Source organism: Chiloscyllium plagiosum, unplaced genomic scaffold (genome assembly GCF_037043375.1).
Source record: "Chiloscyllium plagiosum isolate Xiang-an unplaced genomic scaffold, Cpla_swu_hap1 HiC_scaffold_8, whole genome shotgun sequence".
NCBI classification, from domain to species: Eukaryota; Metazoa; Chordata; class Chondrichthyes; order Orectolobiformes; family Hemiscylliidae; genus Chiloscyllium; species Chiloscyllium plagiosum.
The window spans coordinates 36886589-36904613 of NW_028270146.1; the positions used below are offsets into that span (position 1 = coordinate 36886589).

Genomic DNA, 18025 nt, shown 5'->3' on the forward strand with positions numbered 1-18025 from the left:
AGGGATTGTAGGAGAGCAATACAAGGATGGGAGGGGTCTTTGTAGATGTTGGCGGCCTTTCTGCAGCAACGTGAGGTGTAAGTGGAGTCCATGGATGGGAGGTTGGCTTTTGTGATGGTCTGGGCTGTGAAACTTTTTGTAGTTTCTTACAGTCCTGGGCAGAGCAGTTGCTGTACCAGGCTGTTATGCACCCGGATAGAATGCTTTCTATGGTGCATCTGTAAAAGCTGGTGAAAGTCCTTATGGATATGCCAAATGTTTGAGCCATCTAAAGAAAAAGAGGTGTTGTTGTGCCTTCTTGACTATTGCATCTATGTGGGGGGTCAAAGACGGTTTGTCTTTTATCATCACTCCTAGGAACTTGACACATTTCAATGACTTCTGCTTGCATCATAGCATGCACACTCAACAATGGTGGATTGGCGGCACTAGCAGCATGCATGGCAGCTCCCAAGAGTTTCAACTGGCCTCTACTTCTTAAAGGGAAAGTGCACAGATAATGCAGAGCCACTGTTGAATCTGTGGAGGAAATTACCATACGGAGAAACCACAGCAAATGGACCACGAGGGAGGAGAGAGAGGGAGGAGCGAGAGGGTTTCCAGGTTTTCTGATCCATTGTTGGAAATTTTACTAAAGGAGGTGGAAAGCAGGAGGAAGCTATATTTCCACAAAACTCAAAAAACAAACTCTGGGAAGGGAATGACAATAGTTGGCCAGAGAGATCAGTTGCAGACTGTGACTGTGAGGACCTGGCAACAGTGCCAGAAGAAGCTTGAAGATGGCCAGAGTTAGGGAATACATCTTCTATTGATTTCTCCTTTCTGCTGCACAACTAACCTCTCATTGATCATTCGCCATCAGCAGGCTGAACTGACACCTAACATTCATACAGCAGTACAATAATCTGTAACATCCAAATTCTCCCCCTCATCCTCCCACACTTACCAATGTAGTCAGCCTCATACTTACCTCTCATGGCTTCCACACACAGCTATTTAGCTACAGCAGGAACAGTCCCCAAATACAATAGAACCTAAGTGCTGACATTGCTTCCTCCTTCTTGCAGGCTGAGCTAGAATCTCCAGGAGCATAGGAGAACCAGCAGCAAGAGGCAAATCAGGACCTGACAGAGGCTACTTCAGGTATCCCTGAAAACAGTTAGAGTAATGATATGTGGGTGCCTTATACTCTTCCTCAAATGCCATCTCACACTGGCATTAAGTATAAGACACAAGGGGTGTGACCATGGACCTCTTGGTTTCTAGCAGCTGTTTCTCCCACTCCAACCCTCCCTTTCTGAGTGTCTGTTTTCAAATACCCATGGACTACCAGCTGGCGAGCCATGTCTGCCTCATAAGGAAAGAGATGAGCTACCTACCACTCACCTCTGAGGAGGAAGCACAATTCCTTGACCTGACTCACTGACAGCCACCTTCTCAGATTCTTGCACTGTGTGTACCTTACAGGATGGTAGATAGCTACAATCTGCACATGGTTAGCCACCGTATGTGACAGGGCTGCTATTGGGGGTTGGGCTGTCAGGGAAATGGGGGTCAGGGAGAGGTTCAGTCTGCCTGCTTCCTGGACAGAGAGGTCACAGGCAAGTTGTGCTGCAAGGGACAAATTGAGGATTTCAACAATGTGTCTTTACAGGGGAAGGCAGACAAATCTGCACATCCATGTGCTTTCTGTGTTAACAGGCCTGTCAGATAGCCTATTGTCACTGTCAACAAGCATGAAGGAGTCAGCTCCTATGTGGCTAAGAGTTGATTCTTTCCGGCTTGGTTGTTAACAAAGGCAAAGTTGCTTTAGACCTCCCAGATCCTAGGGCTGCTTTCTCATTACAGAGAGATGACTGGAAGTATTTTAACCTGAAGGTTACCACACCTCAGGGAAGGGGCAAGGTTGAGAGGTGGGGCCTTTTTGGTAACCTCAGCTGGTTTGGGAATTGAACGCATGTTGTCAACCTCAGTCTGCAAATGAGCCAATGTCAGCACTGTGACTACTATGAGAGACCAAAAAGGCTGATTTTTCAGGCATTACCTGAAGTGATGAATACACTGCAACATTTCCAGGCTGGAAATCTATTGTTCCAAAACATCAGGGTCTGAATTTGTGCTATGGCCAAGAGGATTCCCGGTTAAGCCAAAATGGTGGTGGAAGTCCAAATATAGAAGTCCAAGCCATGAATATGACACCAGCTATTTTCATTTTGGGGGGGACCAGGGACAGGTTGGACTTGACATCTTCCAGTTCACAAAATGTTAAAATGTGGTTGACTTCAGTAAATTCCAAATTTCGCCAGTAGAATGTACGAGCTTTGAAATGTTTATGCGAAGGTCTAAAGCTAACGGGAGTATTTGGAGAGGTGGACTACACACTTGTATAGGAACAGGGCTGGCTTAGGGAAAGCAAGGTGCCCTTTAGGGTTGCTTAAAGTAGACATGAATATGTGTAAAATGCGAGGAAACCCACAGAAACTGTTGAGCTATCAGGAGAACTCTCATGTTTAGGGAACTACAAGCTGTCAAACCATTGAAATCTCTTGACCTTTAAATGTTTGAGGAAACTGTCTGTAGTATAAAAAAAGTTGCTATTTCAATCTATCTGTTGACATAGGCCTGAGGACTATGACTAAAGAATTTGTGTTGTTTAACTCAGTTTACAATGCCTGTCAGTTCACAGTTGGATTGACAACGCCAGTTGCTCATAAAGTCTCTGAAGTGGGACTATAAATACAAGACCGTATTTTTCTAAGGAGGAATTAGATAGTTAAGAAAGTCAGGTATTTGAAATAGGGTTTTTACTACTGCGAGCTTTTATTTTAAAGTGTAATCATGGTGGATGTGATGAGAACTAACATGGAGGGTGCAGGAGCAAACAATCATGGATGGAGTTCATGGGTTATCATCAGTTAGCACAAAGCTAGCATGGGATTACAAAATGCCCTGTGATGTGGGTAGATGAGGATAGTTCATCATTGAGGTAACTGGGGGAGGGCGGGGGTGGCAAGTGATTGATTGAGGTAAACATTTGCATGAAGGGTATGAAGCCCATGGCAATGTCTGAAAAGTGTCTGTATGTGTGTGTGTCTCAAAGGGGTGAGGGCTGTAGGATTGTTGTTTTTCTACTTATTTCCTTTTTAACAGGTGCAATGAAATCCTACATGGTGGACACGAGCCTTTTAAACAAACTTGCTTCCATGCCCAATTGGCCCTATGGCTGTCTCCAGACTCTTTCTGCCCCAATGTACATGGTGGCTTAGTGGTTAGCACTGCCATCACTGAGCACCTGGGATTGGGTTCAATTCCAGCCTCGGGTGACTGTCTGTGTGGAGTTTGCACAATCTGCCTGTGTCTGTTGGGTTTCTACTGGGTGCTCCAGTTTCCTCCCACAGTCCAAAGATGTACAGAGTAGGTGGATTGGCCGTGTTAAGTTACCCATAGTGTGCAGGCGAGGCAGATTATGCTTATAATTGAATTTTTTGTACTATGAAACTGAGATTTTTTTATGTTACTGTGGGCTCTGTGAATTAGAAAATATTGGGAAATGCAGTATTACTGGAATGGGGGGGGGAAAGACTGTGGGTACGATGCTCTTTGCAGGGGCTGACTTGATGGATTGAATGGCCTACTTCTATACTGTCGGGGTTCTATGATCAAATTACTTACAGTGTGGCAACAAGTCCTTCGGCCCAACAAGTCCATACCAACCCTCCGGAGAGCCACCCACCCAGACCCATTCCCCTACACCTAATACTACAGGCAATTTAGCATGGCTAATTCACCTAACCTGCACATCTTTGGACTGTGGGAGGAAACCGGAGCACCCGGATGAAACCCACGCAGACACGGGGAGAATGTGCAAACTCCACACAAACAGTTGCCTGAGGTGGGAATTGAACCCGGGTCTCTGGCACTGTGAGGCAACAGTGCTAACCACTGTGCCACCGTGCCGTCCTGGAATGAAAATCCAGTTTTCCAGAACTCATTCTCTCAGGTCGGTTTTGCAGAATTGGACATTTTCCTAACTCTGCTTCTGACTCAGGAGTGAAAATTTAGGCCCAATTGTCCAGAATTGTTTTTAGCAGCCACTCCTGTTACTCAATTTCATTGGCATCATTTTAGTGCAGTACTTAAGAGCAGAAATATGAAAGATACAATATCTTAATAAATAAACAATTTTTATTATTGCTCTATGATGTTTTATCACTGTTTTATGTTATACATAAAAGTTTTTTCCTGTTCACACACTTGTGGTTAGCCATTCTAATGCCATTCTATGATCAAGAAATATCTTGGTCCCAATTATCCCAAAAATAAGAGTTTATAGTGTAATGTATTTTTAGAGATGTCTCATTAAGCCAATACATGAAATTAAATTAGTTTCTACATCCCTGTACACTTGGCTAAGGGCCTCATGTTTTCTCTTGGACGGACTCCAAACTTGATAGTTTACATTTCTTTAATGCAAGATCTGAAGGCAACATTGCAGGTAAATACTTGTCTCTTATATCTGCAAAGCAAAATAAAACTCAAAGCCTTATCAAATGTTCAAAGAAACTTATGGCAAAGAACTTCCTGTTATTAGACTGCACCAACTTCATATTTTCTCATTCACAGAGCCCACAGTAACATTTAAAAATCTCAGTTCATAGTACAAAAACATCAATTGTGAATAATGTAAGCATAATAAATGCTGCTGCAAAAACAGTCAACCACAAGCACCTGATGTAAGTATACTCGGCTATTAAATTATTTATCATAAAATCACCATAGAATCATAGACTCCCTACGGTGAGGAAGCAGGCCATTCAGCCCATCAAGTTCACACTGACTCTCTGAAGAACATTCCATCCATACTCACACTCCCCTCCCTATTCAATCCTGTAACCCTGCATTTCCATATCTAACCTACTTAGCCTGCACTTATGCAGTGGCTGAATTTTCACCATAGATTCTCCTGTTCTGCCTCTACGGTTTCCGTGGCGATTGAACAGCAAGCCTACACACAAGTACATAGAGACCCTCAATAACCAAGCGAAGGGAAATTCGTGCCTTAGTATCAGTAAAGGGGGGGTTGGTGGCGTAATTAAGTGGTCAATATTTCTTTTTCCTTAAAGCATTTTAAAACCTTAATTTTTATTTTTCTTTAATTGTATCTTTCATTTAAAGAAAAAAAATAATATTTCAAATCTTAATCCACTCCTTCACCCATCAAGTTTCAGGTTAAATGTGATTTGATTTGAAGATCACAGTGAAAAAATATTGTAAATCAGCAATAGATTCCTCCTACTTTATTCACCCTATTTATTTTTTATTTTCCAATTAGATTTGCAAAATACTACAACATAAGAGGCATGAGAGGGAAACTCAACATTTTGATTTTCAAAACATTCATTATGGTAAATATTGTTGAAAATTATCAGTAAGTTTAATTCATCAAGATCCACAAAGTATCTAGATCTTACCTCATTATTTTAAGGTTTAACATATACAGGGGGTACACACAAGAAAAAACTGATCACAGTCTGCCTACCCATATTATCTTTAGATATTGATAGTTCCAACCAAATTTGGACAGTAGAGGGCGAGAACATTACATTGTTTGTATCAATGTCAAAAGAATTCTTGATGCATGTCTAGATAATAGCAAAACTAAGTCAGCATGTAGCCTGAAGGAATATATTTACCTTCTCAAAGTACTTTTGATATTTGCCCATTAGGTGCAATTGGATTTTATGTTCTTATTACTATTAATGCTTCTCAACCGTGTTTGCACTAGGACAGTGCATTGTCATTTGGAAGATAATAACCAGCTCTGACAAGACCTCAGTGAGTAACAATAAGGTTAGGAAATGCAGAGATAGATCTTTTTCAAATTCATTTGCAGACCTCCCACAAATTTAGGGCAAAGTAATGCACCAACCCCAGGCCTGTAAATCTGAATTAAAGCTGCAGCGATCTCTGTGTCTTAAATCATTCTGAAGCTATGAAGATAGTTGTTGTAAAATACTTCAGTTATAAAGGGATTCTTCTTCACACAATTTTGAATATGTTTAGTGCTTGTAATTGAGGCAAGCATGAAATATATTGTGTATTCATGAAAATGACCTTCTCCATTTACCCCCAAATCTTGAATTTGTGACTGGCAAGAACCCTGGGGCAAAGAAGTAAGGTCAATGACATGAGTGCACACACCACATGTTCCAAAAATTAACCTTGCCTGCAAAAATGTGAACATTTTCACAAAGGATGGTGGTAGAGATAAAAAAAATTGTCATATGTAGGAACTTGTTTAAAATCCAGGCGGGTATACCAAAAAAAGATGTGGTTAATGGAGAAAACAAGAGTCTGTTGTACACTGCTAAAATAAACTGTAAAAGGTTAATAATTGAAGACAGACAGGAATTAGATGAATAGAAAGTGTTATCCGGTGAAAACAAAATTTGCTTACAAGCTAAAGGTGATGCAAAAAAATGTTCTACTGATTTGTTTTTGTACTAAAACACTTGAACTCCTAAAAAAAATCTAAATTTAACTGGAGGAAAAGAAGCTTTGTCTAGTTTGCCTTGTCAAAGTGCAGCTCCTATTAGCTGAATGATTTGCCAATAGTGGCTATGGAAAGTTAATGGCTTCGCCAGGGTCAGAGCATGTTTCTCCTTTGGGAGATAGGGAGGAAGGAGCCAATTCACATCCTAAACATGGAAAATATCAAAATATATTACTTTACAAGCCTTTCTGCTGCAAATACAGGCACAACATTCTGTTCCCTGCACCTACTTATAATACTGTCATAGATTACCAGCTGCCACAACTTGAGGATGAAGGTGCAGAAATGAAGCCAAGGAGTAATCATTTTAAATCATTCTCACCCAACAGTGCAGATACAGGAAAAATACAATCCCTGTCTACTACCATATTCAGACTTGAAAACAATACTTCCTGACCCTTTTGTGGCCTCTGCAACAAATTGCTTACTGTAGAACATACAACAGCATTTGATAATGGAAATAATATCTTTGATTACAGTAAATCTTTGTCCTGTGGTTATTTTATTGTTGTATGTTCCTGCATTTTAGAAAAATCATTCAACTATGTCCTACTGGTCTGTATCCTCTAACTGTTTCTATTAATCCCACTACTGAGCAAAAACAAACAAAGGAAGACAATGAAGAAGACAGCAAGAACTAAAATGGACTAGATGTAAACAATTTTTGCAATTAACCTTTTAAAAGAATCAACATTAGAATGTTGGTCTAATCAAACAAAATGTATAGGTGAGGTGGAATTAAATGTGTCCACTCCACGTAACAGCTTTGGAAGTGATGGAGCATTGAATCAGGTGGGAGGGTGCAGGGTCGGGACCCCATCATATTCTTATTTTTGCCATTTACATCTGCCAATTGATGCAATTAATACTCATTTATCGGTCTCATTCTGGCATCAGTGGTATTCAGTCTTTGATGGGAGCGGAACAACCATAGGGGAAGTCTAAAAGCATCCCATAAGAAGCTCCTCATTCAACGGAACTCAGTGCCTGATCATTGGACGCAGAATCCCAAGTGGGGCTTTTGAAAGCTAATCCCTATCGTTACCCCATCCCGTTTTCCATCTCCTGTGACCACTACTGGACAACCTCCACCTGACCCTCACTCAATATTTGGCCTGGTGTTGCTTGTTGATTGCTGGGTACAATGCCAGCAGTTGCCACTTCTCCCAGTGGCACTGCCTACAATGGAGAGTTGCCAACCTTTGATTGGCCTACAACTCTCTGGAGCCCTTCAATCTAAGAAAAGGTCTAATGGTTGCTATTTGAGTTCCTGATGGGCGTTAAACACAGCAAGCCCTTTCCCAACTTAGCTGACAGTGGACTCTCACCGGCTTTCAGTTGGTGAGCAACACCTTCTTGCTGGGATTAAATTCTGCTGATGAAATCAGAAAATTCTACAAGTGGGTGACAGATAAATCTGCATCTGAAAGAGAATGTTTTGCACGTAACTCATCATTCGATCTCGATGATATGCTGAAGTGTCAAACTTCAAACCTGTAACAAGCATTTCTCTGAGATGCTGATTGATTTGCCATGCATTTCCAGCATTTTTCTGTTTTATTTTAGACTTCCATCATTCACATTTTTTCACTTCTGGAACAGGGACTGTCTCTTTGCCTCGCAATGGCCTTACCCTCAATCTAGCCCTCAGCTTCTCTGTAATTCTCCACCATTCCAGTTTCCTATTCTCATCAATACAGTCAGTACAATCACTCAATTCTGTGTTATACTCACCAACAGTCAGTTGTCAGGCCTCTCAAATTACCAACATAATGAACAAACATTGGCAATCTATAACAACAACAGTTCCCAATATTACCTCAGTATTACTTTACAGAATAATAAAAACCTCTCCTTTCAGATTTATTAAATATTACCACATCAATGCTAAACTATGACTCGGTGTTTCTTTCATTCTTACATTTTACAGCCCTTTTTTTATACAATGCACAAGCTAATTGACACAGTTACAGACCCATTCAGATGGATTGTTGAGGGAAATTTAATTCAGGGTTTTTTGTTCAAAACACACTGAATTTTACAGGAGATTGATTTATTACATGTATCATATTCAGTGAGTTCATGCAAGAACATGGGTTTACTAAAGGCTATTTTAAAATTATCATAGAAGCTTTTTAGTCTTCTGTTACTCCTATTAGGAATAAATGTGGAAGGTTTGAGAGGGAGAGATTAAATTTCTCAAAGTGCCCACATCTTAACTATTATGGGAAACCTGCAGTGAATTAGAAGATGTTCCAGCAATTGCTTAATTTGTCTTTCCTAAATTCCTATGTTGCAACAACAACTACACTTAAAAAGTACTTAATTAGCTTTGGGATCTCCTAAGGTTGTGAAAGACGCCATATGAATGCAATCTTTTCTTTGTCTCTCTAATTTCTCATATTTTAGGAGAGATTTTTAAAAAATTGAAGTTTCAAAACTTGACGAATTTTAAACTAATTGTGAATTGGTCATGGTCGAGATTTATGGGTCACAGACCAGCAGCAGCATTGTTGCTGAACAGGATTTAATACCAATTGACCAGTGTCTATGGTGAAAGTTGTGGGAACATGATCCTAATGTGAGCTTCATTAAGCACATTCCATGAGAACTTTTCAGCACTCAGTCTGCAACAACGTCCTGTGCTAATGAAGCTCTGTGCGATGCTCAAAGAACCTCTTCAGTTTGGAGTCCAACTGTTGACAAATGGTCACTTACGGATATCCTAAAATGCAATTATAATTTTTTTCAACGTTTGCATTGATCTTACCGATTGTAGGCTGTTACTTTTTTTGGTTGGCATTAATAATTATCTACCAGCATTTCTCTTAGCATATTTAGCTTTCGCGAGACCATTTGAACTTAGTTTCAATGTTCCATTTAAAACATCTTATGGCAGAACTCACTGGTTGATTGCTTCAGAAATTCCATCATTTAACAGGGAATCATTGGAAAGGCAGGCAGCAGCTTTAATTGCAAGGAGAGAACAAATGCCTTTTATGACCTTTAACCTTCAAATATGTTATGACTTATTGGAATTTGGAGTCATTACAGTCAGGATGAGAACATTGAAGTTGGAACCAGGGAACTTTAAAGATTGAGGTTTTGCTCATGTTGGAGGAATTGGTGACGTAACATCTAAGAAAATTGCTGTCAGATTTTGAGGAATGCTTCATTGATTCTTGGCAAACAAGTTGGTTGGGGGTGAGAAACTAAAACTTAAGAGCCCATATTCATTGAAAGAGCTCAACTGAACAAAGCTCAGAGGTTGCCATGAGCTTATAAAACACTCATCCCCCTACCCCCTGTCCCAGTGGAATTTTCATTAGGACTAGAATAAAAGACAGTCATGGAAAAAACATCTACAAGCATAAATAGCCAAATGTTATTTCTAGTTCATGACAACTTCCTTCAAAATAATTACAAAAAGGGAAACAACAAATTATTTGGAAACATTAGTAACCTGATGTGCATCTATATTTAATACATGATATAGTATGTAGGGGAAACAAAATAATCTTCAATGCCTTTCTGTAATATTTGAGAAAAAAAAATCTTCTATGCGATTCCTGTTCTGGATGGCAGCATCGTAGGAAATATCACAACATCCGTCATTTATAAATTAAATGTTTTTTTTGGTTGCAGACACTGATCTCAGAATTCCTGGCCTGGACAGAGGAATAGCTGGTTGCAGTTCCCTCTCCTGGGTGTTAGCCTGCACCTCTACTATAAAACACACACATAGGCATTATTTGTGGGCATTGGTTGGCATCCTCAGTAATGAGACCAATTTTCCAAAAACTGAAGGCACAATATTAACTCCTGGCCAGCAACATAGTTGACTTAGTGTGTTGACTCTCCTGCACCCAGGCAGGATGACTAAGACAATTTTAATGGCTGGGCCACATTAACCTCAGTCGTTTAAGGTAAGTGTTCTAGAGAGATAAACTTGTTCAGGAAAATCTGAGGCTTCCTGTTCCCCTTTTCCAAATGGATTACAGAAAGAGCCACTTGCCCTGCGGAATCTGCAGCTTCCACCTCTATGTCACTGCTAGGTTTTCTATCCCCGTGGAACCAGGTTAACTTCAAACATTGAGATCCTAATTGCATTGTAGGAAGCCAATGTAAATACATTAATAAGTGTTCTGCTTTACACCATTAAAGTGGTAGCAGAGATGTGACATGATGAGGTTGTAATGTGGATTTCCTGATGGGCAACACAAGGTTTAGGGGTGGGGAGGTGTTAATATCGAGGCATAACTCATTCCCCCAGTATGAGCTACTGGGAGGAAATGAGACATAGGAACAAAAATAGACCATTTGACCTATCAAACCTACACCATCATTCAATGAGATCATGACTGATCTGTAGCTCTCAATTCCACTTTACTATCTTTTCTTCATACCTTTGATTCCCTTACTGATTAAAAATCTGTCCATCTCAATACTTAATAACCTAGCTCCGCAGCCTTCTGCATTAAACAACCCCACAGATACACTGTCTTCTGGTGGAAGAATTTCCCCTTTATCTTTAGCCTAAATGGGGGTCTTATACTCTGAGATGATGCAATCTGGTCCTACACTCTCCTGTAAACCACTTACCTCTGAACTAGACAGTTGGACTACATAAATACTCATGGACAGAAAGGAAATGTTATGTAAGCTACTGAAGAAGTAGGGCCCTTTAACAACATTGATATAGAGATCTCAATGTTTGAGAAGGGAAAAGTCTCTAAGATTATGAATTGAAGGGAAATAAAAATTGACATGCAGATTCTCTTCATCAACATCACTGCCAACTGCTTTAATTAAAAGTACATGTAGAAGGAGAAGGTGTTGTTGAATGAGAAGAAACCTATACTGAAGATATTCAGTACTGTTAAGGATGATGAGGAAAACATTTATTCTGTTGATAAAAGAGCTGGAGTGGGAAGACCAATATTTGAATGCTTTTGGAATGGAAGATTAATTCCCGGTACCACAGGGAAGGATTTGAGTCTTATGCACCCCCAAGAGGACAGGTGCCACTGGAATGTTTCAACAGGATGCCAGGAGTGTTTTTTTACCAATGATAACTATCAGTCGGCACCAAAACTTTGATATTTATGGATTTAGAATGAAAGTTGAAGGATAAGAACACACTTTTCACACGTGTTGTGAACAGTCCCATTCCTGCAGCACCCCAGCTCCACACCAAATCCCTCTACCCACTCACTCCACTCCATAAACCCCTCAGTGCCCTCTAACCCCTCCCTCACAGGCACTGCCCACTGCAGGCTTCTCTATCTGGGCTGCATTCCTCAGTCAGGGGGCCTACCTGTTGCCACCCATCGAGTAAAGAACTTTCCATCTCCCCAAACAGACTTCAGGAGGATCTCTGGGAAAGCTTTGCTAAAGCATGACATTTTCAGAGCTGGGTAGGGATGGTGAGCAGAGACTGAGTGACGTTCCTGGATTTGCATGAGGAATTAGTTTAGATTACTTTACAGTGTGGAAACAAACCCTTCGACCCAACAAGTCCACACCGACCAACCGAAGCGCAAACCACCCATACCTCTACATTTACCCCTTACCTAACACTACGGACAATTTAGCATGGCCAATTCACCTGACCTGTACATCTTTGGACTGTGGGTGGAAACCGGAGCACTCGGAGGAAACCCACGCAGACACGGGGAGAATGTGCAAACTCCACACAGTCAGTCGCCTGAGGCGGGAATTGAACCCGGGTCTCTGGCGCTGTGAGGCAGCAGTGCTAACCGCTGTGCCACCGTGCCGCCCACAAATAAAGTACCGTCCGGGTTCCTTTTAACTGTGACACCTGAAAATGGGAGGCAAAAGTGAGGACTGCAGATGCTGGAAACCAGAGTTTAGATTAGAGTGGTGCTGGAAAAGCACAGCAGGTCAGGCAGCGTCCGAGGAGCAGGAAAATCAATGTTTCGGGCAAAAGCCCTTCATCAGGAATTCCACCCTTGGATGACTGTTTGTATGAAGCCTGTTCCTGATGAAGGGCTTTTGCCCGAAACATTGATTTTCCTGCTCCTCGGATGCTGCCTGACCTGCTCTGCTTTTCCAGCACCACTCTAATCTAAACCTGAATATGGGAGCCCAGGCAGTCCCAGTGGGCATCAAAACCACCTGCCCATGAAATTTGGCATTTTGCTGAGAAGAACATAATCACATGGGAAACCTAACCCATCCTCCAACAGAAGTCCATCTTGCTTTTAAACTGCCTCCAAAAAAAAATTCCACCCACTTATTCTGACCCCGAATCAGTATATCAGAGGGGTGAGGCTATGTGACCCTGCATAGCTCTTCTCTGGCCAGTTTAAATACTGCACTATAATCAGCCATTTGACTGTGGGAACTTTGGTCTTTGGAAAATTATCATTGCAAACTTTCCTCCACTCCTTGTAACATTAAACCTGCATAATATACACCAGTGAGGTGCCTTGTTTTTATTTTCTTGGGTGTTGGGAAGACAAGGGTTAAAATGCATAATGCCCTGTCTCTCCTGTTTACTTCAGCTCTATGAAAACACTGTGGTCATACGCATCTTTAGCTGCCAGGGAATTCTTGTTTGACCTTTGCAGGAGGAGCACAGCTGTGCCAGTCAACTAAAGAAATGACAGATGAAAGCAAGATTCGCTGAATGACTAATGAGGGGATCATTCGCTGGCCGTATGCTGACATCACAGAAACGAACATATCACACCTCCAGTCACCAAGTTCATCTCATCAGCTTTATACAGTCAGTGCTTCCAAACAGCCTTTTTGGCTTAATCTTCGAAAACCTCCACAGCACATTTGTATAAACATCAAAGTAGAATTTTCATTTCAAAAGAAAACCTTCAGATCTAAGAGAGTTCAAGCAAATTTATGAAAAGTCTGCTTCGAAGTTAAATGGAATTTAATACCTTCAGTGGAACTTTCCTGCAGGATTTACAATTAACCATCTTCCTCTTTTTTTTATCATGCAAGGAAATAGTCTAACTTGCTTTCAAATGACGCTGTGGTGCTCAAATTTTAAGGGGTTCACTTTACAACTTCAAATAATTCTCTCACTGTAAAAGCAGGCAGTCTGTAAACAGCAGGTTTGAGGTGGCATATTTCATTGAACCTTTACAATATTGAACAAGCAGGACCTCCATCCAAACACAACAGTTTAAAGCAGCCTTGGAGGACCTATTTGAAAGTCATGCACTAAGCCTCAGACCACACCACACAGATTTCTCCAATGTATTCAGATCAACTTTCAGTAGATGAAATGTTAGCCACCAAAGCACTGTGTTAGTTAATTGGAAAGTGCTCCCATTTATTTAGCAGAGTTAGAATTTAATTGATGACTGTCCTTGGCCTGGACTATGCAAACATTTAAAGTGTGCCATGTGGGTTCAATGCTGAGGCTATAGTTTACAGCTTAACTCTAATACTGTACTTCGCTTTCTAATTTCCAGCATCTTTTTGGAGCGATGGGGTCAGTGTTGATTTCTGGCACTATGTTTCCGTCTATCCAATCTTAATGCTTTATTATTCTTCATTTTAAAAAGTGTTCAGGTTTGGTGCAAAATAGACACAGGATGCCCTTGGTAAAGGAATTAAGAATACATTTAATGTCATGAACATGGCCCTACCTATCATAGTGGGTAATTCTTAAATTTTTAAAAATTTTAACCAATCTGATAGCGAGTTCCTCATGAAACTATTGTATTTGCTTCTTAGTTTGGTATTTTTAAGATGACGTTTTTAACACGCATACATTCCAAAATTTTACCTTGGGTAATGTTTTATTAAGTTGTAATTTTAACCAAAACCATGGAATTTTTGTTTTGAAGTGCAATGTTCATTTCTGCTCATAAGTGTCAATTTTATGAAAACATTTTTTGTTTTGATTTTGATGACAAGTGCTCTGGTGCATTGTAGCCTCAAGTTCCAAAGTCCATGTGATTGTCTGAAAATCTCTAGAGTCTGATAATTAAAGGCACTCCTGGAATAATTCATGAGATTGAAAATGTGTCTAAGTTCCAAATAAATTTAGAAAGAGGCCTAGGGAAGAGGAGTGCAGCCACAACACGAGTGAGAAGCACACTCTCTGAGCAGGTACATAGGGAGCATTTTTATAGAGTCCATGGGAGACTAGCGTTCCACTTTGAGCAAGGCCTGCAGAATTATGAGACAATCCGAATTCGAATTAGATTTTGTTGTCATGAGTAAACAGGTATGGGAATATATTTTCTTTTCCTTTTACTTCACCTTCTTCCTGTCGGTGGTATCTGAGAGGGTGACATTGTGGAGCGTAGAGGCCAGAGAAGGACTCTTGATGAGGCAGTGACCTGACTTGGCTGTGGAGCTAGGGACTCCTGGTTGTGGTGAGCCCTGGAGCAGGGACACCAGGTACCGACGAGGAGGTGGCTGAAGCGGTGGCGTTTTGGTGAGCCTGAAGCAGGGCCTCAGGTATGGACGAAACGACAGTGGCAGCGGAGCCAGGAACTCCTGGTTGCAGTAGGCCCAGAGCATACACTTCTCATTATTGGTGTGACAGTGATGACAGCTGTAGGCCCAGTGCCAGGGTCAGTGAGGGGGCAGTGGCAGGACCGGGGCTACCAGGGCAGGGTGAGTGTGTGTCCAGCACGTGACTGGCATTGGCAGCTCATTGGCGAGGTGAGCCCAGTGTCGAAGAGGTGGTGCCTGAGGAGTGGTAACTCTGACATTGGTGGCTCCTGTGCAGGGGGCTGTGAGAGTGTTGTTGATCAGCTGACTCAGGGGCTCAGGACTCATGGTGGAAGCAATGCAGTAAATTTCTTTCAGCTTTTATTTTACAATTTTCATTCTTGAAGTATTCAAATGGCGCCGGATTACGGCGACAATTCACATGAGTATAGTCCATGGTTGATTTGTGCCAGGCCTACCTGCCATCAGTAGTGGCTATCATCAGAGAGCCATTGCTCAGGAAGCCACACCTCCACAATCATGGGTTTGAGTGGCTGGCGAGGGGGAGGGCCATGGCAGAGGGGGTTCCCAGAGTTGGGGGGGTGGGGGTGTGCTGGTGGGTTGTGTAGGCCTGAATGTTGCCACACTAATTGGTAAGCAGGGCATCAATGCCACCCTCACCTTAAAAAGGCAGTCTTTGGACCTGACATTGTGCACTAGTTGGAGGATGTGTGATAGAATCCCATCTGCGCGGACCCCTGCTTGATGGAATTACACATCGGCACCAAGGTCCTGAACTTTCTTCAGGAACCAGCACCCCACAACCTGAGCCAGCTCCTGAATATATGTTGTGTGTGTGTGTGTCTTTCAAGGAAGCAAAACAGTGGTTCCTGTATATTCTGTTGCTGCATATCATCCATCTCAACTCTTACATCTGCTGCCCGGACACACCTTAGTGTGCTTAATTGCAGTGGAGATCCCCAGTGGAGGGATCTGTATGCAAACATCCTCCGCCTTTCCATCAGGGATCTGGGATGGAGGGTGTTGCATGCAGTAGTGCTGAATAACCACAGATTGCTGTGATTCATGGACTCCCAGGCCAATTGCTTGTTTTGCAATGCTGTTGATTCCATGGATTATGTGTGTATTGGTTGCAAACATTTGCATTCCCTTTTTAGTCATTTGAGAAACCTTCTCTTGTGTTTATCGATTCACTTCAGCGCCATGTTCCTGATCATTGAGCACCCAGTGTGGAGGGATATGGACAGATCGGAGGACCTCCTCAAGGGTCTGCTCCTGGGCCTAGCCAGGCTGGCTATAAACAGATCCAGCCAGGGGCCTGTGAAGAGAGACATTCCTGTTAACTGACTGCCCTTTTCCACAGTTATGTTCAAGCCCAGGTGTCCTTGGAGAGGGAGTACATGGTTTCCACCAATGCTCTTGTCACCTTTTGGGAGAGGTGAGCACTGCTGGGGATAGAATGCTTTATTTACCTCTCCAACTCCATTTTGATTTAGTCCCCTCCTTCCCTCCTTCCCCCTATCCCTCACGTTTTAGATGAGAGCATTCCTCTTAATAGGTTTTGCTTGTTAATGTTTCATTACCCACGAGTGGTTTCCTGGTGGTGGAAAAAAATGTATCACTAAGTTTTTCCAGAATGGAAAGGAAATGGAATATGAGTACAATGAAAAGCGTACAAAATCACCAATTTCTGGCTTCAAAACCAGAAGTTTTAAAAATTAGTTAATTAGCAGGCCTCAGTTTCAGAGGAGCAGGACTCAGGCCTGGAGGTCCTACCCAGCAAAACCTGCCAGATGTTATATTGCTCAGCAACACCATTAGGGAGACATTGTCTCCTGCTGGAATCACATCTATAAAAAAAACCTGTGATCCCAGACGGACCCAGAGTAAGTTGTCAGGATGTCAAAAGGTGGAGTGTTGTAGGGTGGTAGCCCACAGCAGCCCATCCATTCTCTTCCAGATTCTAGTTGTCTTTGTTGGACACTGAGAATCTTTGAATAAAACACCCCCCCACTCCAGGAACAAACTCACACAGGATTGCTTGTCCTTCTGTCTGCGTGACTGCCTTGTTACTGGTTTAATACAGGCAGCAGCAGGACTAAGCCGTTAAATGGGCATTGATTGCTCACTGAAGGGCTTTGGTTGGCAGGTTACGGGGGGGGGGGGGGGGGGGGGGGGGGGGAGTGGTGGTAGGGAGAGTGGGTAGGAAGGCTGTTTGTGGGCCTTCCCATTACAGATGGAATCAGGATGCAAGTGGGAAGATGGTGGGATCCCCATACCCAGCACCCTCCTGCCTGTTTAAATTGTTCCCTGCCTCTAAACTAACAATGGGGGAGGGCATAAATATCACCCTCACAAAAAGGGAAATATTGACTTTTACGCAAAAATTAATAAACACTTGAATGTGGAAATAGAAAAGTGAATTGAAAAAGGCAATTAAATCAGCCAGTACATCAACATTCTACAACATAATTAAGAAGCGACAATATTGGTTTGGACATCATGGCTCTCCTGATGCTGACTTCTGATTCCCTTTAGGGGCTGTGGATTGACTAAGCACATGTACCATCCATTGAATCAGGAGTAGGCCATTCAGCCTCTTAAGGTAAAAACAAGGACTGCAGATGCTGGAAACCAGAGTCTAGGTTAGAGTGGTGCTGGAAAAGCACAGCAGGTCAGGCAGCATCCGAGGAGCAGGAAAATCAAAAATAGGGAACGCTTCATGAATTTGCGTGTCATCCTTATGCAGGGGCCATGCTAATCTTCTCTGTATCGTTCCAATTTTAGTATATGTGCTGCCGAAACGAGCAGCCTGCTCCATCTTTTAATAAGATCATCACTGATCTGATTGTCACCTCAAATCCACATTCCCTGATTACCCCTGGTAATTTTCACCCGCTTGCTTTTAAGAAGAATCTGCCTTTCAAAATATTCCAGGATTTTTTTTCCAGGGAGAGAGTTCCAAAACTCACAATCCTCTCAGTGGAATAAAAAAAATTGCCGAATTTCAGTTTTAAATGG

The 18025-nt window shown here is 42.0% G+C and overlaps 1 non-coding gene across 1 annotated transcript; it reads right to left on the bottom strand.

Annotated features, from left to right (window-relative positions):
* Positions 1 to 17708: 17708 nt before the first annotated feature.
* On the bottom strand, positions 17709 to 17815 carry LOC122554042 (U6 spliceosomal RNA). Its single transcript, XR_006312906.2, has one exon. It is a non-coding gene; the product is annotated as a U6 spliceosomal RNA (small nuclear RNA).
* Positions 17816 to 18025: the final 210 nt, after the last annotated feature.